The sequence below is a fragment of the Bubalus bubalis genome, chromosome 18 (genome assembly GCF_019923935.1).
Source record: "Bubalus bubalis isolate 160015118507 breed Murrah chromosome 18, NDDB_SH_1, whole genome shotgun sequence".
In the NCBI taxonomy this organism is placed as follows: Eukaryota; Metazoa; Chordata; class Mammalia; order Artiodactyla; family Bovidae; genus Bubalus; species Bubalus bubalis.
The window spans coordinates 50,106,433-50,128,918 of NC_059174.1; the positions used below are offsets into that span (position 1 = coordinate 50,106,433).

The 22,486-nt window shown below is 44.7% G+C and overlaps 1 long non-coding RNA gene across 4 annotated transcripts; it reads left to right on the forward strand.

Annotated features, from left to right (window-relative positions):
* The first annotated feature begins 9,535 nt into the window (after window positions 1-9,535).
* Window positions 9,536-15,882, forward strand: LOC123465094. 4 transcript variants are annotated; one of them, XR_006640138.1, is made up of 4 exons: window positions 9,536-11,701; window positions 12,273-12,494; window positions 13,953-13,995; window positions 14,749-15,882. It is a non-coding gene; the product is annotated as an uncharacterized LOC123465094 (long non-coding RNA). The 4 variants fall into 4 exon arrangements; XR_006640136.1 differs by having other exon boundaries at window positions 9,537-11,701; window positions 12,312-12,494; XR_006640139.1 differs by lacking the exon at window positions 12,273-12,494 and having other exon boundaries at window positions 9,537-11,701; window positions 14,749-14,784; window positions 15,263-15,882.
* The last annotated feature ends 6,604 nt before the right edge of the window (window positions 15,883-22,486 follow it).

Sequence of the window (22,486 nt, forward strand, 5' to 3'; positions counted from 1 at the left end):
AGTTTGTAAGAAAGAAGTTTGGGTGAGGTAGAAAGAAAGCAAAAGAGACACTGATGTATAGAACAGTCTTATGGACTCTGTGGGAGAGGGAGAGGGTGGGAAGATTTGGGAGAATGGCATTGAAACATGTGAAATATCATGTATGAAACAAGTTGCCAGTCCAGGTTCAATGCACGATACTGGATGCTTGGGGCTAGTGCACTGGGACGACCCAGAGGGATGGTATGGGGAGGGAGGAGGGAGGAGGGTTCAGGATGGGGAACACATGTATACTTGTGGTGGATTTATTTTGATATTTGGCAAAACTAATACAATTTTGTAAAGTTTAAAAATAAAATGAAATTGTGGTTGGAAAAAAAAAGAAAGAAAGAGCTTTACTGCTTTGCTAGGAAAATTGGCCCACATTGGCCTAGTGCCCCCAAGACCGTGAGTGCCAGCCTGGAGCGGGTATGTAGAGTCTTGAGTGTTTATGGAGCCATGGCGGGTGTTGAGGCAGTGGGGAGGCCGCAGCATCAACCTTCTTGTTCCAGCCAGTCTGGGGTCTACCTGCTGTGGGCAGCAGTTCACTTGTTCAGCCTGGTGGGGGTTTCAGCAACTGCAAAATAGCTCACACATAAAGCACAGAATATTACCAAGAGACCTTGAGGAAGAAGAGTCCTTGACTTTGTTTGATGGCTCCGGTATTATGTTGTCTTTTTTGACATTTTCTCCTTCAGGATCCTCTCACTGCTTTGATGAAATTTATTCTTTGTTTTCCCCCATCCTCATGCCAGAAGGCATGAGGGATCTTTGTTCCCCGACCTGGATCCTACCTTCAGCCCATGAATTTGACTGGTGGAGTCTTAGGCACCAGACCACCAGGGAAGCCCCTAAATGGATTATTTGGTGAAAGATTTTCTACAGACAAAAGGCTGGTGGAGGACTTGACTGGGGGGTTTCTTCTGGGAAAGCCTCAGTGGGTCCTGCTTGGTTACAATCTGGCCCTTCCCTGGTCTGCCCCTGCCTGGCGTCTCAGCCCTCCAGGAGAAGGAAGTTGGCACAGAAACAGGCAGGAGGCCACACGAGAGTTCAGATGCCCTTTATTTCTTTAGGGAGAAGTGTACACATTGTCCGGGTGGCTCAGGGGTAAAGAATATGCCTGCATTGCAGACATGGCGGGGGCTTGAGTCTGGTCTCTGGATGCATAAGATCCCCTGGCGTAGCAAATGGCACGCCACTACAGTATTTTTGCCTGGGAAACCCCATGGACATTGGAGCCTGGGGGGCCACAGTCCAAAGGGTCACAAAGAACCACTGAACAGGCACACAGGCAGGAAGGTAACTTTCGTGTGGTGCAGATAACAGCAAACTTTCGGTTTCTATATTTGTCCTGGTTCCTGCAGTGGAGGAACAAGTACAGGAAGGCAAGCTGGTAATCTTTGTCTCCTGAACACTGTTATCATCATGTCAGTGATGTCTCTCCAGGTTCAAATCAGTCTTGTTGGTTAGGCAGGCAGAGTTGGGATGTGTAAATCATAAAGCAAACTGAAATCTTGGTCATAAACATCCCACACTGATAAGTCCTCTAACACAATAGTGCATTTTCTTAAGACTTCACAAGAGCTGCTCCTCCCCTCTGCTCTGACCCTATTCAGTCCCTTGAAGACTGGCGTCTGGGTCCTTTGTGCCCCCAGCTTCTCTCAAGACCACCAGGGCCCCTCTGCTCAGATTAGGAACCAGCCTCTGAGCTCCCAGATCTCTGCCACACCGCTACCCCTGCTCCCCACACTGAACCCCTCAGGGCTCCCCTCCAGAATGTGCCCTCTGAAAACCTCCCCAAGCCCTCGAACGCAGGGGGCTCAGATCCCTTGGCCCTAGGCCCTCCAGATCTGGCCCTTCCCCTGCCCTGTGCCTCGCCAGAGCCTCAGCTCAGCAGGGGAAGGAGGTCAGCAGCCAACCAGGCAGGAGACTGATCTCGGCCTGCAGTGACTCAAAGTAGGGTTTCAGCCCTGGGCAGAGACTGAGGTTGGGCTGTGGGAGGGAGAGCACTGGATCCTAAGCACTAGACCACCAAGGTGAATGGCTGGTGACAGACCCTGACTCATTATCTATGTAGAGGTGAATCCCCACCTAGAGATGGAAAATGGTGAAGCAAGCAAAGTGTTTATTAAGAGGGAAAGGGTGCTTGTGGGTAGACATGCCAGAGGGCTCAGAGAGAGTGGGGGAGTCGGGCCTCATGGTAGGTAGGATCACTTTTAAGGGGCATTTCTTCTGGATTTCCTTTAGCCAATCATCTTGCTTTGCCTGGCTCTGAGTCCCTTTTTGGTACACCTCAGGGTCCCCCTGGGCTTGTCAGGTGCCTCAGTGGTAAAGAACCCACCAGCCAATTCAAGAGACACGGGTTTGATCCCTGGCTTGGAAAGATCTCCTGGTGGAGATAAGGGCAACCCATTCCAGGATTCTTGCCTAGAAAATCTCATGGAGCCTGGTGGGTTACAATCCATGGGGGTCACAAAAGATTCAGACACAACTTGGTTACACAACAGCACTAAGATTCAATCTAGTCATTGAAATGAAGAAGAATTACATGTAACAAGAAAGATACATGTAGGGCTTCCCTGGCGTTCCAGTGGTTAAGGGTCCACCTGCCAATGCAGGGGACATGGGTTCCATCCCTGGTCCAGGAAGATTTCACATGCCTTGGGGCATTTAAGCCCGTGCTCCACACCTACTGAAGCCTGCCTGCCTAGAGCCCATGCTCCACAAGAGAAGCCACCACAACAAGAAGCGTGTGTACCCCAATTAGAGAGTAGCCTCCACTCACAGCAGAGAGAAAGCCCCCACACAGCAACAAAGACCTAGTGCACCAAACAAATAAAATAAAACCGGAAAAACATATTGCAATAACAGGAAATGACGTGAGGAATGTTCATTTGTGGTTAGACCACTTGGGTGAGAATCTGGGCTGGACATGGAGTAAACACACCTGCTGGAGAAGTTTTTACTTTTTCAGGCATGGTGGTCCTGTTGAAGAAACCGAAAACACTACAGAGCACAAGTGTGATCTGCCTTGTAAATCCTTCCTGGGGCCCTCCTTTCTTAGGAAGATTTCTGAGCTGATCCACTCCAGCACCACAGACAGCTCCCACTTCTGCCCTGCCTTTTCCCAGGTGGTTCATCAGGAGCTCAGCAAGCAGAGCAGAGCTGTCGACTGCCTAGACAATATGATAGGCAGGATGGGAAAGACTAGACAGAGACTAGGGGAGGCTTCAACATGGACTCCAGCTGGGCATATTGTGGACAGAGATTGGAGACAGAGACTAGGAAGCTGTAGGTGAGAAAGGGGATGCTGAGGACATGAATGCGGGCGGCTGCCACTGGCGCACTTAGCGTGGCCGAGAGGAGCTTCCCCACGTCCGAGGTCAGGGGCAGAAGCCAGGAGGACCCCATGCCCAAGGGGCTGCGGCCAAGAGGAGTTATCCCACGTCCGAGGTCAGGGGCAGCGTCTGAGAGTGCCAGGCTGCGACGGCGCAGGAACGGCCTAGAGGATCCGCCCCACTTCTGAGGTCAAGGGCGGCAGCCGGGAGGAGCTACCCCATGCCCTAGGCCAGGGGCGGCGGCCGAGAGGAGCTACCCCACTTCTGAGGTCAAGGGCGGCAGCCGGGAGGAGCTACCCCACGCCCTAGGCTAGGGGCCGAGGCTGAGAGGATCCGCCCCACTTCTGAGGTCAAGGGCGGCAGCCGGGAGGAGCTACACCACGCCCTAGGCCAGGGGTGGCGGCCGAGAGGATCCGCCCCACTTCTGAGGTCAAGGGCAGCGGCCGGGAGTAGCTACCCCACTTCCGAGGTCAAGGGCGGAGGCCGGGAGGAGTACCCCACTTCCGTGGTCAAGGGTGGCGGCCAAGAGGAGTTACCCTATACCCGAGGCCAGGGGCGGCGGCCAGGAGCTACCCCGCATCTGAGGCCAGGGGCGGCGGCAGGGAGGAGCAACCCCGCATCCGAGGCCAGGGGCCGCGGCCGGGTGGAGCAACCCCATGTCCAAGGAGTGGTGGCTGTGTGGGCGCAGGAGGGCCTAGAGGAGCTATTCCACGTTCAAAGTCAGGACGGGCGCCGGTGAGGAGATACCCCTCGTCCAAGGTAAGGAGGAGCGGCTGCGCTTTGCTGGAGCAGCCGTGAAGAGATACCCCATGTCCAAGGTAAGTGAAACCCAAGTAAGAGGGTAGGTGTTGCAAGAGGACATCAGAGGGCAGACACACTGAAACCATACTCACAGAAACTAGTCAATCTAATCACACTAGGACCACAGCCTTGTCTAACTCAGTGAAACTAAGCCATGCCTGTGAGGCCACCCAAGACCGGAGGGTCATGGTGGAGAGGCCTGACAGACTGTGGTCCACTGGAGAAGGGAATGGCAAACCACTTCAGTATTCTTGTCTTGAGAACCCCATCAACAGTATGAAAAGGCAAAATGATAGGATACTGAAAGAGAAACTCCCCAGGTCAGTAGGTGCCCAATATGCTACTGGAGACCAGTGGAGAAATAACTCCAGAAAGAATGAAGGGATGGCGCCAAAGCAAAAACAATACCCAGCTGTGGATGTGACTGGTGATAGAAGCAAGGTCCTCTTGTCTGTCATAGGCCTTTTTTAGTCCCTGTGTTACTTCTTGTGTCCAGTCTCATTTTCTCTTCATTGTCCTGCCAGGAGTTTGCTTTTATGCAACCATCTCTGACTTTGTTCATTCTTTCTAATACATATTAATGAGACACTGAGTAATTTGATTTGGCTTTTATTTCCTTTCTCCCTTAAAGTTTTGTTCTTTTTCCCCGTCTTTTTTTTTTTCCCAATTGTATTTGAATAATGTTGATTTACAAGGTTGTCTTAGTTTGAGGCGTAAAGTAAAGGGAATCAGTTTTACATACATACACTCTTTTGAGATTCTTTCCCACATAGCCGATTATGCAGCATGGAATAGAGTTCCTTGTGCTATACAGCAGGTCCTTATTCATTATCTATTTTATATACAGTAGTGTGCACTTGTCGGCCCCAATCTTCCCGTTACTTTCTCCTTCCCCACCTCACTTTTGTAACCATAAGATTTGTTTTTCACATCTGTAACTCTTTCTGTATTGCAGATGAGTTCATCTGTTCCCATTTTGCACTGTCCAAATGAACATGTTTTAGTGCCTTGAGAAATTGTAAAGCACCTCTGTCAAACAAGGTTTGGCGTATTCTTTAAATACATTTTTTTATAATGTTCTGTTTAAAGTGAGATTCCGTAAAAAGAAGGACCTCATCTCTTTTGTGGATGAAACTCCTGTGAAATTGCAAAAGTGGCGCTTTTTCCATGTGCTATTAGAGAAAGGAGGCTTGATACGCACTTTTTTTTTTAGAACACTGACCCTGAGAGAACAAAAATATTCTTAGGAGAAAAGCTGATGGTCAGCTTTATCTTCTGTGTGTCCGATGAGGCTTAGCATTAACTTTTGTAGTTCAGAAACACCTGCCCTACTTTTGTTTTTTTGTGACTCACTTTGTCTTCAGTTCACATTTGTTGGTGTGACTTCATATCTTCCTTTACAAGCACTTGCAATAAACATGCTCACAATACCCTCCTATTCTGTTGTCTGTCATCGTTTCCCTTTTTGTTCCTAGCACTGCTTATTGTGACCAGTCTCATTGTCTCTTTATCCTCCTGGCCGAAGTTTGCCTTTACAGAACTATCCCTGACATTGTTGATTCTTTAGGACATTTTCACAGACACTGAATGTTTTCCTTTGACCTTTATTTTCTTTGTCCTTTAAATTTTTGTTATTTTTCTTCTTTATTATTTTTTTTTGAGCTGAAGAAAGTAACATCGTTTTTTATTTGATTCAAACCCATTTTCATGTACAAAGCTAATTTATTATGTACAAAATAAATGCATATTCTTAAAAAATGTTAGAATACACATTTCCAAAGGATGAAAAAAATGTGTAGATTTTCCCATTATTATCTTCAATCATGCTATACAGAAACAAATCAAACATTAGCTCATATACACACACTAAAAATGTTTAAAACAGCATTCAATGTATCAAAACAAAACATACATCTTATATATGCAATTTTAAAAGGATGAGAAAGAAAAGAATGGATTGTACCAGATGAACAGTACCTCCATTAAAATGGGCATCCCTCATAGCTCAGTTGGTAGAGAATCCACCTGCAATGCAGGAGACCCTGGTTCAATTCCTGAGTCAGGAAGATCCACTGGAGAAGGGACAGGCTACCCACTCCAATATTCTTGGGCTTCCCCTGTGGCTCTACTGGTAAAGAATCTGCCTACAATGCAGGAGACCTGGGTTAGATCCATGGGTTGGGAAGATCCCCAGAGAAGCAAAAGGCTATCCACTCCAGTATTTTGGCCTGGAGAATTCCATGGACTATATGGGGTTGCAAAGAGTCAGACGGGACTGAGCGACTTTCACTTTCACTTTTCATTAAAATGAGAATACTAATCAAAACTATTTACACATATTTATTAACTCTGATACTATCTCAACTTTAAAAATGTTTTGGGAGGGAGGCATACAAGTATTCATTGAATCACAGTGGGGTCGCAAAGAGTCGGACAAGACTGAGTGACTGAAATGAACTGAACTGAACTGAACTGAAGGCTTAATATTCTCTCTTTTGTTGTCAGTTGCAATAGAACAAATGGGAAGGAACACTTTATGATAACTACCTAATTTTTTGAATTCCTTAAATATTTAAGTAGCAGCACGATTTACAAGAATTCTTTTTAAAGAAATAATTCCAAACTTTCATCTTCCTCTAAATTGACTGTGTGCTTATAAGTATACACACACACACACACACACACACACATGCATTCCAGTCACTGTCACCTCTGTGATAACACTGAAATGTTCCTATTTAATTGTATCCCAGAAAGACTGACCTAATCACATGCGTTCAGTATTTTTCTGTCTTAATGAAGTCACTTCCATAGCTATGCATCCAATAGAAAATCACTGCCTAGATCTCTGATTATTTTTTCTTAATATTTTTTCTCCAAGTCTAGAGAAAAGTCATGATATTAAAAGATGCTTGCTCTTTGGAGAATCCCAGGGACAGGGGAGTCTGGTGGGCTGCCCTACAGGGTTGCACAGAGTCAGACATGACTGAAGTGACTTAGCAGCAGCAGCTCTTTGGAAGAAAAGCTATGACAAACCTGCTGCTGCTGCTATGCTATGCTAAGTCACTTCAGTCGTGTCCGACTCTGTGTGACCCCATAGAAAGTCTGCTGCTAAGTCGCTTCAGTCGTATCCGACTCTGTGCGACCCCAGAGATGGCAGCCCACCAGGCTCCCCCGTCCCTGAGATTCTCCAGGCAAGAACACTGGAGTGGGTTGCCATTTCCTTCTCCAATGCATGAAAGTGAAAAGTGAAAGTGAAGTTGCTCAGTCGTGTCTGACTTAGCGACCCCATGGACTGCACCCTACCAGGCTCCTCTGCCCATGGGATTTTCCTAGCAAGAGTACTGGAGTGGGGTGCCATTGCCTTCTCCGTGACAAACCTAGACAGCATATTAAAAAGCAGAGACATTATTTGCAGACACCAAAGGTCCATCTAGTCAAAGCTATGGTTTTTCCAGTAGTCACGTATGGATGTGAGAGTTGGACCATAAAGAAAGCTGAGCGCTGAAGAATTGATGCTTTTCAACTGTGGTGTTAGAGAAGACTCTTGAGAGTCCCTTGAACAGCCAAGAGATCAAATCAATCAATCCTAAAGGAAATCAACCCAGAATATTCATCGGAGGGACTGATGCTGAAGCTGAAGCTGTAATACTTTGGCCACCTGATGTGAAGAACTGACTCATTGGAAAAGACCCTGATGATGGGAAAGATTGAGGGCAGGAGGAGAAGGGGATGAAAGAGGATGAGATGTTTGGACAGCATCACCGACTCAATGGACATGAGTTTGAGCAAGCTCTGGGAGTTGGTGATGGACAGGGAGGCTGGTGTGCTGCAATCCAGGGGTCGCAGAGTCAGACACGACTGAGTGACTGAACAGAACTGATAGAAAAGGAAACAGGTAGAGGAAGAAAAGCCATCCCTATTATGAATTTCTGAAGAGAACAGACCAGCCATATGATTTTCTGTAAAGCTAACTATAAAACAGTAGCCACCCAAAAATTTTGAAGATGGTATTTATGAATCATAAAGACCATTAAAATGCATAATAGGAAAAAAAAAAGAGCAGTAAGATGCACTGTAATATGCCATAATTTTGGAAGAAATTTAGAAACTATTATAAATAAAATCCCGAAGGAATAAAGTTATTCTCCTTAATCCCTATATAAGAAACTAAGAGGTTGAAAGTTTTTCACTTAAGTCTGACAACTGACATCTCCTTATCAGAACTACTCTCTAAATTGTTTGTTGATTAATATAATTTTCCATTCTAAAGAGTAAAATGTGTCTATAGTGTTTTTGTTCATTGTGTCTCTAAGTCATGTTGGACTGTTTGTGACCCCATGGACTGTAGCCCACCAGGCTCCTATGTCCATGAAATTCTCCAGGCAAAAATACTGTACTCAGACACAATTAAAAAAAAAAAAAAAAGAATAGGGGGAAAAGAACAAAACTTTAAAGGAGAAAGGAAATAAAGCCAAATCAAATTACTCAGTGTCTCATTAATATGTATTAGAAAGAATGAACAAAGTCAGAGATGGTTGCATAAAAGCAAACTCCTGGCAGAACAATGAAGAGAAAATGAGACTGGGCACAAGAAGTACTAAGGGACTAAAAAAGGCCTATGACAGACAAGAGACAAGAGGAGGCACATATGAGGCTCTAAACTTATATCTGCAATAAACACCCTTATGGCAAGGACTTAAGAACTGAGATGTGATGAATAAAGATCTGCAAAAATACAGTGACCACATGAGTCACAGGGAAGTAAAGCTAGGGAGGTTCTAGTAACATGAAACAGAAGGTTGAACATTTAAATCTTGGTGAACATATTTAAGAGCACAGTAAAAAATGCAGACTCTAACTGAGGACTTCCTGAACTGGGGACTTGCTGAAGTGGGTTTTTCCAACTGCCCTTTAGAGTCTTTTATGTATTGTATCTATGATCACAGAAATGCAGCCTGTAATTGGGGACTTGCTGAAGTGGGGATTTCCAACTGCCCTTTAGAGTCAATTTTGTAGTGTATCTATGATCACAAAAATGCAGCATGTAACTGGGGCCTTCCTGAACTGGGGACTTGCTGAAGTGGGGATTTCCAACTGCCCTTTAGAGTCAATTTTGTATGTATCTATGATCACAAAAATGCAGCATGTAACTGGGGCCTTCCTGAACTGGGGATTTCCAGCTGCCCTTTAGAGTCAATTTTGTATTGTATCTATAATCACAGAAATGCAGCCTGTAACTGGGACCTTCCTGAACTGGGGATTTCCAAGTGCCCTTTAGAGTCAATTTTGTATTGTATATGATCAGAAAAATGCAGCATGTAACTGGGGACTTCCTGAACTGGGCATTTGCAGCTGCCCTTTAGAGCGTTTTTTTTTTTTTGTTGTTTGTTTTTTGCATGCTAAAAAGAGCTACAAAAGTAGCCTAGTTTGTCTGATAAAAAGGGCAGGATTTGAGAGCAAATAAATAGAGGACTGGGACTAAGGGGAACAGACACACTCAGAGAAGCTCAGTGTTGCGGCATGGAGACATTGATTTCTTTAACCAAGACCGAGCTAATGGAAACTCTTCAAAATACACTTGCTGATGTTCTCACGGAGAAAATAAGTAAATTTGTAGAAGATGAATTACAATTATATACAATGGACCAGGCCCGGACGCCCTTCAAACGGCTGCTTAAACACCTAGTCAAATGCTTGGTGGGATGGGCCCTACAAAAGATAGGTTCCGTGGCATGGAACCACCTGGGCCTGAGTTCTTTACAGAATAAGACCTTGTATATATTTAAGGTGATGTTTGGTCACAAACAATCTGAAGTCTTTACGGTTTAATCTCCATTTATCTACCACTTCAGTATTTTTGCTATTTTTGCGAAATCTTACACGTTTTTATGTTAAAAGATTTATTCCAGTGGGATCTTTATGATCAGGATTTATGATTTACACATCCCAACTCTGCCTGCCTAACCAACAAGACTGATTTGAACCTGGAGAGACATCACTGACATGATGGTAACAGTGCTCAGGACAAAGATTACGAGCTTGCCTTCCTGTACTTGTTCCTCCACTGCAGGAACCAGGACAAATATAGAAACCGAAAGTTTGCTGTTATCAACACCGCACGAAAATTACCTTCCTGCCTGTGTGCCTGTTCAGTGGTTCTTTGCGACCCTTTGGACTGTGGCCCCCCAGGCTCCAATGTCCATGGGGTTTCCAGGCAAAAATACTGCAGTGGTGCCATTTGCTACGCCAGGGGATCTTACTCGTCCAGAGACCAGACTCAAGTGCCCGGAATGTGTTGCACTGCAGGCATATTTTTTACTGCTCAGCCACCCTGACAACGTGTACACTTCACCCTGAAGAAATAAAGGGCATCTGAACTCTCATGTGGCCTCCTGCCTGTTTCTGTGCCGACTTCCTTCTCCTGGAGGGCTGAGACGCCAGGCAGGGGCAGACCAGGGAAGGGCCAGATTGTAACCAAGCAGGACCCACTGGGGCTTTCCCAGAAGAAACCCCCAGTCAAGTCCTCCACCAGCCTTTTGTCTGTAGAAAATGTTTCACCAAATAATCCACTTAGGGGCTTCCCTGGTGGTCTGGTGGCTAGGACTCCACCAGTCAAATTCATGGGCTGAAGGTAGGATCCAGGTCGGGGAACAAAGATCCCTCATGCCTTCTGGCATGAGGATGGGGGAAAACAAAGAATAAATTTCATCAGAGCAGTGAGAAAATCCTGAAGGGGAAAATGTCAAAAAAGACAATAATACTGGAGCCATCAAACAAAGTCAAGGACTTTTCTTCCTCAAGTCTCTTGGTAATATTCTGTGCCTTATGTGTGAGCTATTTTTCAGTTACTGGAACCCCCACCAGGCTGAACAAGTGAACTGCTGCCCACAGCAGGTAGACCCCAGACTGGCTGGAACAAGAAGGCTGACGCTGTGGCCTCCCCACTGCCTCAACACCAGCCATGGCTCCATAAACACTAAAGACTCCACATACCCACTCCAGGCTGGCACTCATGGTCTTGGGGGCACTAGGCCAATGTGGCCCATTTTTCCTAGCAAAGCAGTAAAGCTCTTTCTTTCTACCTCACCCAAACTTCTTTCTTACAGACTTCACTCTGCCTTGGTGTACAGAGGCTGAATTTGGGTAACAAATTTGGAGTCCCGTGTGGGGTTGGCTTAGGGGTGACCCCCTGGGTGTCCCCTGGCTCCATCACACTCTCTAGATTTTTCCTCCATGCAGCCTCTTTCCAGAAGGTTGGAACGCTGGGAAGATTCCTTCAGAGGCCTGATCCCCAAGGACCCGTGTCAAGAAGGCTGAGCCGCAGTCATACTCGGTCCACCAAGCAGGCAGTGGGGACTCCAAGGCGGTAGAGGAGGGAAGAGGAAGGGCCGCCCTAGAGGGTGGGGAGGCCACCTTCACCTCAAGGATGTTCCTGTCTTCCTCCAGCCCACACCAGCTTGAATTTTGCTGCTCCAAGGAAATATTTTGAGGAAGGAGAAAGACAACATCTGGGACATCGAGACATCTCGACCAGCATCTGGGTGAGTCCCCCACTGTGTATCCAAGGCTCCTTCAACATGTCCATCTGAGGAACATTTGTTTCCATCTGGGGAACACTGAGTGCCTGTCTGGTTAGTTATGTTGGAAATCCCACCTGTGAGGTCTAAGAACTAAGGTCACGGACTTCGCAGGAATTGGAAACAGCCACTCTGAGCTTTATGCTTTCTGGTGTCTTCCCCCTTGTATAAGATTTCCATCAGCTAATGAGGTCTGGTTTGTTTTTGGCTCATAGGTATCTGATCCAAAATGGGAAATGCTCCTTTGATTCCCTCTGATAACCTCCTAGGACACATTTTGGATGACTGGTCAACCTACACGTTTAAACCTATCAATAAGGACAAAATAGTTTAACACTATGTAGTCACAATATTCTTTAGACTTTGGAGAAAATGGTTGAGATGAAACTCTTGAAATTTCAGAACTGGTTCTTTTTGCATGTGCAGTTGGAGAGAGTGGCTTGATAACACACTTTAGTTTTTTAGAACACTCACTCTGAGAGAACAAAGATATTCTTAGGAGAAAAGTTGATGTTAAGCCTCACCATGTCCCTAGGTATTAATCCAAACACAGCCCACATTGCCTGCGTTTCAGCCTTGGCTTATTTAGAAGAACTGAAACCGAGCCGGGAGACGGGTGGAAGGAGGAAAGAAAAAGAAGCCTTTGACCTTGAGTGTGAACATTTGATGGTTCTCATCAACTGACAAGTTTAATTGCAGTGCCTCATTCATGAAATGTAAAATGACGAAACAGATCTCTGCTCGTGTGTATGTCTCCGTGAGTGTCTTTGTCTTTAGAAAATATTCCTGAGATTAACTTCTAAATGAGCTCTATTCCATTGACTAAAAGTACAATAAGGGCTTACAAATGGAGTATTTCTGAGTCACAAAATCTGGGAAATGTTCAGTTAAGTCTCTGTCTGGCACTGACATCAGTTTAGCTTGTTAACTGTGTCTGATTACTGCAGACACGAGACACCAACATTCTTTCACTGTACTTAGCTCTACTGCTAGTCACTAGGTCATACCTGTGGCAAAAGTTGTCAGCAAGAAAGTTCACTCACACTGATAACTGTCATAAATAACTGAGATAAATGGTGTATAAGCTTTTAGGTAAGCTCTTTAAAAGAATTACACTTTGTATTTTGGACGCGCAGGAATTTAAACCATTAGAGTTTTGTTCAATTAAATTCAATGATGAGACTTCATTGAAAATGTAAATCAATTTTAGATAAAACAGTGAAACATTGAGTTCTGAACAAGTCTATGTTTACTTACCTTTCCTTTTATGAAAAAACACTAAACATTTTTGAATTTATTAAGTATATATCTCGTATGACAAAAAGAAAAACTGTGCCCTAAGATATGCATGTCTTATACGTTATAAAATATACTGTTGATAAAAAAATTAAATTGCCTATTTCTTGATTTTCAGTTCTAAGGGATTGTGCTAATGTGATATGATTTAATATCTACTAAAAATAATTGGGAGTTTCAGCCTCAGCATCAGTCCCTCGAATGAACACCCAGGACTCGTCTCCTTTAGGATGGACTGGTTGGACCTCCTTGCAGTCCAAGGGACTCTCAAGAGTCTTCTCCAACACCACAGTTCAAAAGCATCAATTCTTCGGCGCTCAGCCTTCTTCACAGTCCAACTCTCACATCCATACATGACCACTGGAAAAACCATAGCCTTGACTAGACAGACCTCTGTTGGCAAAGTAATGTCTCTGCTTTTGAATATGCTATGTAGGTTGGTCGTAACTTTCCTTCCAAGGAGTAAGCATCTTTTAATTTCATGGCTGCAGTCACCACCTTCAGTCTTTTTGAGCCCCCCAAAAATAAAGTCTGACACTGTTTCCACTGTTTCCCCATCTATTCGCCATGAAGCGATGGGACCTGATGTCATGATCTTAGTTTTCTGAATGTTGAGTTTTAAGCCAACTTTTTCACTCTCTTCTTTCACTTTCATCAAGAGGCTCTTTAGTTTTTCTTCACTTTCTGCCATAAGGGTGGTGTCATCTGCATATCTGAGGTTATTGATATTTCTCCTGGCAATCTTGATTCCAGCTTCTGCTTCTTCCAGCGCAGCGTTTCTCATGATGTGACTTTAGCAAGAATTGCATACATTTCAGGATTGATTAAGATTAAATATAATTTAATTGAGTAAATGACTTTTATTATTAATAGTAAGCTGCAACAATTCTGGAATTTGGTTTTCTCTCTCTGTTAACAGAACACAATTTTCCTGGAATATGAGCTGCCTTGGAGAACAGATGGTAAGTCTCTTTCTCTAGCTAACTCCGAGTGTTCCAGAGGAACTGTGAGGCATCTCAGAGGGGAATATTAGACTAACTAGCATCACTGGTATGTTAAACACCATGGGAAGCATTATCAAGTGAATGAGAAGCCTTCTCAGATTATACTGGGATGGATATTATTAATAGAGATTTGCTAAAAAAAAAAAATTATGAAATTCCTACAAACCTGGTAGGTCCCAATGTCATAATTAGGACATACCAGGGCATACCAAGTTCTGCTACCAAGTCATAAATCTGGTTATTGTAACCAAGTTTCTTAACCCATTACATTGTGCTCAGTTGTGTCACTATATCTTTCAGTCTTTAAGTCAGTCACACATAGTTATTGTACTCTGATGGTTTTGCAAAAGGTCTTCATCTCCAACAAGATTCATAGGAGAGAGCATTTTGACAAGCAGTGATATCTGATCAGTTTCACATTATACCAGGCAACTAACTGGATAAGATATTTTAAAATCCCAATTTAAAAAACTTGCTATTATAAAAGTGTTTAACAAAAGATGAAATACTGAGTCAACTTGTAAATATAGTTTAAAGTTTATGGGTTTTTTTGTTTTTTTTTTTTTTGCTCTGAAATATCATTGATGTGTTGGCTTTCTAGATAAAGCCCAGCCCTTCCCCTCAAGCTACTAATGATTGACAGCAATTGAATAAATGCACTCTGTGAGTAAAATGGAAATATGTTACTTTTCTCTCGCTTGGTTTCTCCAGAACTTAGAGATGCTTAACTCTGAGCAGCCTTATCAGGTAAATAAAAATGACTGTCTCCTGACATTTGCAATAACCTTCATATTTTGGGGCCCTTACGAAGAGAGAAATCCACAAGCAAAATCAAATGGCAGGATTTGGGCCTGGACTTCCTGAGGTTAGAATGGTGTTGGTTCCTGTCTTCTGGAATTCAGTCTGAGACTCTTTTTTGTACATATGGTTTTATGATTTACTTATTTACTCATTCTTGGAGGCTGGTCTTTGACGTAGCACACAGGCTCTTCATTGCTAGTGCGGGCTTTCTCTAGTTGCAACACTAACTGTGAGCGAGACAATTCCAGCTCTAGCCTCACAGCAAGGACCACTGGGACACCGCATATTTATCACATGGAAACACTTGACAACTCATCTTGCTTGTTGCCCTCTAAAATAGGAGGACTCTTTTGAAAAATATTGCAAATCATTAATCATTATTCTCATTGTAATATGCTTTCATATTTTTCAAATGTTTGTCCAGGGGCTAGGACAAGGTTATCAAAGAGACAAATAATATTTCCTTAACACCAACTGTTGATGCTAACAAAACTTGGAACTTGAGATTATTTCCAGCTCTTGTGTCCTTTCCTCAAATCAGATAGGTTGACTCCCCTTGGAATTGTAGCCCAGAAGGAACTCATGATGCCTTCGTAGATCCCCACCCATGTGCACCTGCCTTTCATCTATGAACAACAACTTTAGTCAAGAATGTCTTTAATCATAGAAGTGAGAAAATGCAGAAAGAAAGGAAACTGTCAAAGAAGTCAATATAATAATATCATAGCTATTAAACAAACTCATGGACTGTTAGTTCTGCGTCAAGGGCTATCGATAATATTCAGAGCCAGGACCTTTGACCCCTTTCACAGAATCTGAAACCTGTGCCAGATGGAAGAAGTGAACGATGCCACCCACAAGCAGGAAGACCTGAGACCGGCTGGAAGCACAAGGGTGATGCTGCTACTCCCAGAGACCTCACCACAGACCCAACAGAAGAGCATCCTCAAGTTGATCAAGCTCTACTCCTTGAACACTATAAGACTCCTCAAACCCCTCCACCAGACACACGGCCTTTTATTTAATATTTTATGTATCTATTTATTTGGCTGCCTTGGTTCTCATTTGCAGATGCGGGATAGCCCCTACCTCTGATGGGATCTTGATGTAGCGCAAAGCCTCACCAGCTGTGGGGCGAGGGCTCAGCTGCTCCTGGGCTGTGAGATCTTAGATTCCCCACCGGGGATCGAACCCACGTCCACTGCATTTCAAGGTGGACTCTAAACCACTGGACCACCAGGGAAGTCTCAGGACACAGTCTTGAGGGCATTAGCCTGCTTGGTCCCCCGAGTATGGCAAAGCATTTGTTAGTTTTTCCATTTCATTTAAAAACTCGCTCTCAGATGAAATCTGGCCCCAGTACACAGAGGCCCAGTTTTGGCAAGGAGATCTTCAGGGAAGCCAGGAGCAATTAGAAGAACAGGGTCCTGGGGGCAGGAGGGTTGAGGGACCTGAATCCCAGCAGGGTGGAAGGCTGCGAGGTGCCAAATGGGACATTCCGGAGGGGAGCCCTGAGGAGGCGTCCTGTGGGCAGTAGGGGCAGTGCCCGCACAGACGGGCTCCTGATCTCAGCGGAGGGGCCAGAGGAACCCGGGCGGCCCCGAGACGAATCAGGGGCACAGGGCCCGGGCGCCAGTCTTCAAGGGACAGAATAGGGTCAGAACAGAGGGAAGGAGAAGCTCTGTGCCATGGAGGAGTCCCCGGGGTTTAAGGATCACCCCGAGGGGAAGCTTGTGGACCATGGTGTGGACTCCAAGAAGCTCCGTGCTTCTCAAGGCAAGGCTCAGGAGGCTGGCGGTTCCAACAGTGCCGGATGCACCTGAGGCCTCTATTTGCCTCAAGGAGGGAAACTGGGAATGCAGCCCCGTCCCTCCCCCATCAGAGTTATTCCTCACTCTGACTTTCCCCTCCCATCCTTCAGGGCAGTGCCCCTCTCCTCACCCCCTGCCCCCTAAACTCATCCCCCATCCCCGGCTTTTCTAGATTCTTCTGGGCTCTGCACACTCCTAGGCCTGCCCCATCGTCGATTCTCTGCCCCTCCCCGCTCTCCAGGTTCTAGATTTCAGACACGCTGGGACCTGGGCTGCAGTGCTTCCACGTGGACACACATCTTCTTGAGCCACAGACAACAAGGAAACGACAAGGGACTCACTACAGTTCTACATACCTGAACAGCTTGGGGAAACGATGCACGATATAAAAAAAGAAAAAAGATCAAAACTCCAGTCACCCCTTCGGAGCTGGAGGGCAAAGATGGGGTCTTGGACGTGATGCCTGCACAGAGCACCACCAAGGGGCTGGGCAGACCTGGCAGTCAGCCCTCCAGCCCAATGCTGGACCCAGCCTGAGCTCACCCCACTTAATGGACCAGATTTCCCACATGTGCCCCAACACCTCCTCACCCCCCAGAAGCAAACAAGGCAACTTGCAACTTGTTTGACTCCCTTCCTGATGCAGCCAGAGCTCCAATAAAACCTTGTCTGAATATCCTGTCTGGGCTCTTATCAATGTCTATTGACTTAGGATTCCAAGAACCCTGGTGGGTAACATACCCTTCAGGCTCTGCACACTCCTAGGTCAACACCCTCCTCCCTTTCCTCCCTCCCCGCTCCCTGTGTTCTAGATGCTTCTGTCCTCATGCCATCCCTTCCCTGGACCCTGGATCTGTTTTGCCTCCACTCTGGTCTCAGTTTGGTTCACCTACTCACACATCTGAGTATCTCTCAAACTCGGTTGATGCATGACTTCGACTTCCAAGGGGGGCATTCGCTTTCCTACAGAGCTTCTCCAGATGCTGCAGGCCCCACCCAGACCCCATCTAAGAGAAATCCTGCCCTTCTCAGCCTGGTCCCAGCTGGAGCCTGGAAAGCCTGCCCTCTGTCCCACATTCTAGACCCCACCCCAAAACCTCTCACCATTGGCCTCCCTCACTTCCCCTGGGCTCCAGTCCAGCGACCCTTTACTCACACACCCAGGCTCAACTCACTTCCTTTGTTTTAAATTCTACAATTATTTTGTTGACAATTTTGAAAGCCACTTTCCATTTACAGTTCCTACAAAATATTGCCTATATTCCCATGTTGTACGATCCATCCTTGAAGCTGCCTTAGGGCTTCTCAGGTGGCACTAGTGTTCAGGAATCCGCCTGCCAATGCAGGACACACAGGAGACACGGGATCGATCCCTGGGTAGGGGAGATTGTCTGCAGAAGGAAATGGCAACCCAATCCCACTATTCCTGCCTGGAAAATTCCATGGACAGGGGAGCCTGTCTTCCTCCCAGCAGTTGGTACCTCCCCCTCCCCATATTTAAGCTCCTGCCCTCCCATAGAAACCACTAGTTCAAAATATCTCTCTTCTGCTTTTTTTGTCATATCCACTCCTGGCCAGGAAACTTGTGTAGATAACAAATTTTTTTTGTTATATCCACTACAAGAAAACAGTATAAAAGTATAAAAACTTTTTCCTTATATCCACTTCATATACAGTCAAGAAAGTACTGTATGTAGCAATAAAGGGTTACTTTGTGCCCCTTTGCTGGATACTGTGCTGTATCCAACACACAGTAAGGAGTAGCCAAAACACAGCCTCTAGGAGATGGAGACTTCCCCTATGTCTGTCAGAGCAAGTAAATCAGGACCTAGACTAAAAGCAACAGAAATGCTCACTTTTTTGGCATGGAGACACTGATTCATTTAGCCAAGAACAAGGTCAAAGAATCTCTTGAAAATATAGTTGCTGACCTTCTCACAGAGATTTTATGGACATTTGCAGAAGATAAATTGCAAGTCTATGAATTGGGGCCGGCCCAGAGGCCCTTCAGTGAGTGGCTTAAACACCTAGTCCAGCGGTTGCTGCTATCTGTCCTACACAAGATGGCTCTGGTGACATGGAAACAGGCGTGAGTTGCTTAAGCAGTAAGATCATATATGTCTTTAAGAAGTTTGGCCACCAACCAGCTGAATCATCATGGTTTAATTTCTATTTATATATCAGTTCAGTATCTACGCTATCATTGTGAAGTCTTAACAAGACAGCATGGAGAAGGAAATGGCAACCCACTGCAGTATTCTTGCCTGGAGAATCCCAGGGACAGAGGATCCTGTTGGGCTGCCGTCTCCGGGGTCGCACAGAGTCGGACACGACTGACGCGATTTACAGCAGCAGCAGCAGTGACAAGACAGCATCGTGCATTATTGGGTAAAAGGACTCGTCACTGTGGGATGTTTACGGCTAAGATTTCAGTTTCCTTCTGATGTATACATCCCAACTCTGCCTGCCTAACCAACAAGACTGATTTGAACCTAGGGGAAACATCCTTAAGATTATGATAATAGTATTCAGAAGACACAGATTACCAGCTTGCCGTCCTTTATTGCTTCCTCAACAGCAGTTTGCTCTAACACTTGACAAAAATTTAGAAACAGAATTTTTGCTGTTACCAGCAACACACCACCTCTTACCCTCCTGACAACGGATGACCTGTGTGCCTTTTCAGTTGCTGTTTGTGACTCTTCGGACTGTAGTCCACCAGGCTCCTATGTTCATGGGGTTTCCCAAGCAAGAAGACTGCAGTGGGGTGCCGTTTCCTATTCCAGGGGATCTTATGGACCCAGAGATCAGATGCATGTTCCCTGCATGTCCTGCATTGCAGGCATATTCTTTATCACTGAGCCCCCTAACAGTGTATGCTGCACCCCAACAGGCTCTGCCGTCCCTGGGATTCTCCAGACAAGAACACTGGAGTGGGCTGCCATCTCCTTCTCTAATATATGAAAGTGAAACATGAAAGTGAAACATGAAAGTGAAGTCACTCAGTTGTGTCCGACTCTTAGCGACCCCATGGACTACAGCCCACCAGGCTCCTCTGTCCACGGGATTTTCCAGGCAAGAGTACTGGAGTAGAGTGCCATTGTCTTCTGTATAGACTTCACTCTAAGAATATAAAGGATATCTGAACTCTCATGTGGTCTCCTGCCCGGTTCTGTGCTGACTTCCTTCTCCTGGAGGGCTGAGACTCCAGCCAGGGGCAGACCAGGGAAGGGACAGATTGTAACCAAGCAGGACCGTCTGAGGCTTTCCCAGAATAAACCCCCAGCCAAGTCCTCTGCCTGCCTTTTGTCTGTAAAGAAAACTTTCACCAAAGAATAAATGTAGGGACTTAACTCCTGGTCTAGTGGTTAAGACTCCACCAGTCAAATTCAGGGGCTGAAGGCTGAATAATTGTTCGGGCTACGAATATACCACATGCCTTGCAGGAAGATTAGAAAAAACAAAAAAAGAACAAATTTAACCAGAGAAGTGAGAAAATGTGGAAAGGAAAACAGTCAAATAAGACTGATGAAAAAATGAGATCTAGTCTTAGCTGAATATATGTATGACTCAGGGTGTCTTTGTCTTTAGATAAAATTCCTGAGATTCATTTCTAAATGAGGTCCATTTAATTGACTAAAAGAAAAGTTAGCGCTTACAAATAAAGTATTTCTAAGGTTCACATAATCTGGGAAATGTTCAATATTAAGTCCATATCTGGTACTGACCTCAGGTTAGGTTGTTCTTTAACTGTGTGTGAATTAATGGAGACATGAGTCACCAACATTGTCATCCACTTTCATTGCACCTGGTTCCACTGCCAGTCAAAAAGTCATATCTGTTGCCAACTTTGACTGCAAGAAAATTAACCATGAGGATATTGTCATAGATAAGAAGAGATAAACGGTAGAGAGGTTTTTAGGTAACCTCTTTAAAAGAATTGTAGTTTGTGTTTCTGGATTCTTGGGAATTTACAACTTTAGGGTTTTCTAAATTCAGTCAAATGATGAGAATGCATTGAATATTGAAATCAATTTTAGATAAAATAGTGAAACATTGACTACTGAACAAGTCAATGTTTATTTATCTTTACCTTCTTATGAATAAAAACACTAAATGTGTTCATTAAACACACATCTTCTACTACCTGAAGAAAAATTATGCTATGAAATATGTATGTCATATACTTTATGAAATCTAATATTCGTAAAAAGAAATACAATTCAATTGCTTGATTCTTGGTTTTAAGTTTTAAGGGATTTAAAAAATGCAATGTATTTACAGTTACTAAAAATGCTAAGAGAATGGAATGCAAGTAGGATATATGTTTGTTGTCAATAGAAGATATAGAAAGTAACAGTAGTTTTTCTTGAAATCTAACAAGAGGATAATTTTGCTGATTTGGATAGGGAAAAGCAAGAGACACATCATATGGATACAAAAAATGAGGAACGTTTTAAAAAAAAAAGGAGGATTGATTAAGGTTATATTAAATTTAATTAGGTAAAGAACTTTATTTTTAATAGTAAGCTGGTACAAGACTGGAATTTGGTTTTCTCTCTCTGGTAACAGAACAAACCTTTCCTGGAATAATGAGCTGCCTTGGAGAACAGATGGTAAGTCTCTTTCTCTAACTAACTTTGAATGTTCCAGAGAAGTGGGAGGCAGCTCAGAGGCAAATATTAGATTAACTAGCATGACTGGTCGGAGAAGGCGATGGCACCCCACTCCGGTACTCTTGCCTGGAAAATCCCATGGGCAGAGCAGCCTTGTAGGCTGCAGTCCATGGGGTCCCTAAGAGTCGGACACGACTGAGCGACTTCACTTTTCACTTTCATGCATTGGAGAAGGAAATGGCAACCCACTCCAGTGTTCTTGCCTGGAGAATCCCAGGGACAGGGGAGCCTGGTTCACTGCTGTCTATGGGGTCACACAGAGTCGGACACGACTAAAGCGACTTAGCAGCAGCAGCAGCATGACTGGTGTGTTAAATACCATGGGGAGCATTATCAAATGTAAGTCTTCTAGAGTTCTACTGTGGATGGTTGCTATTAATAGAGATGTGTTAAAAATTATGGAATTCCTACAAACCTGGTATGTCCTGATGTTACCAAGTCATAATTCTGGTTATTGTAATCCAGTTTCTTAACCCATTACATTGTGCTCACGCGTGTCACCATATCTTTAAGTCACTCACAGACAGTTCTTGTATTCTGATGGTTTTGCAAAAGTGCTTCATAGAGGGAAGACCATTTTGAGAAGCACTGGTCTCTGATCAATTGCACATTAGGAAATTTAAAATGAAGTGAAAGTTGCTCAGTCGTGTCCGACTCTTTGCGACCCCATGGATTACACTCCATGGAATTCTCCAGGTCAGAATACTGGAGAGTAGCCAACCACTCCCTTCTCCAGGGGACCTTCCCAACCCAGGGGGCTTCCCCTGTGGCTCAGCTGGTAAAAGAAATTTTAAAATCCTAATGTAAAAAACCTGATGATATCCTAAAAGTGTTTCACAAAAAAGATGAGTTACTGAAACAACTTGTAAATATAATTTTAAAGTTGGTGGATTTTGTGCACTGAAATAGTATTGGGTTTGATCTGTGATTTCCAGACAAAGCAAAGCCCTTGCCCTCAAGCTACTAATGACTGACAGCAATTGAGTAAATTCCCTCTGTGAGTAAAATGGAAATATGTTTCTTTGCTCTCTTCTTTGTTCCTCCAGAAATTAGTGATTCTTACCTTCTGAGCAGCCTTATAAGGTAAATAAGAAAGACAGTCTCCTGACATATGAGCAGAAATCTTCATATTTTGCTCGAGTGCACTGGGGGTGGGGGGAC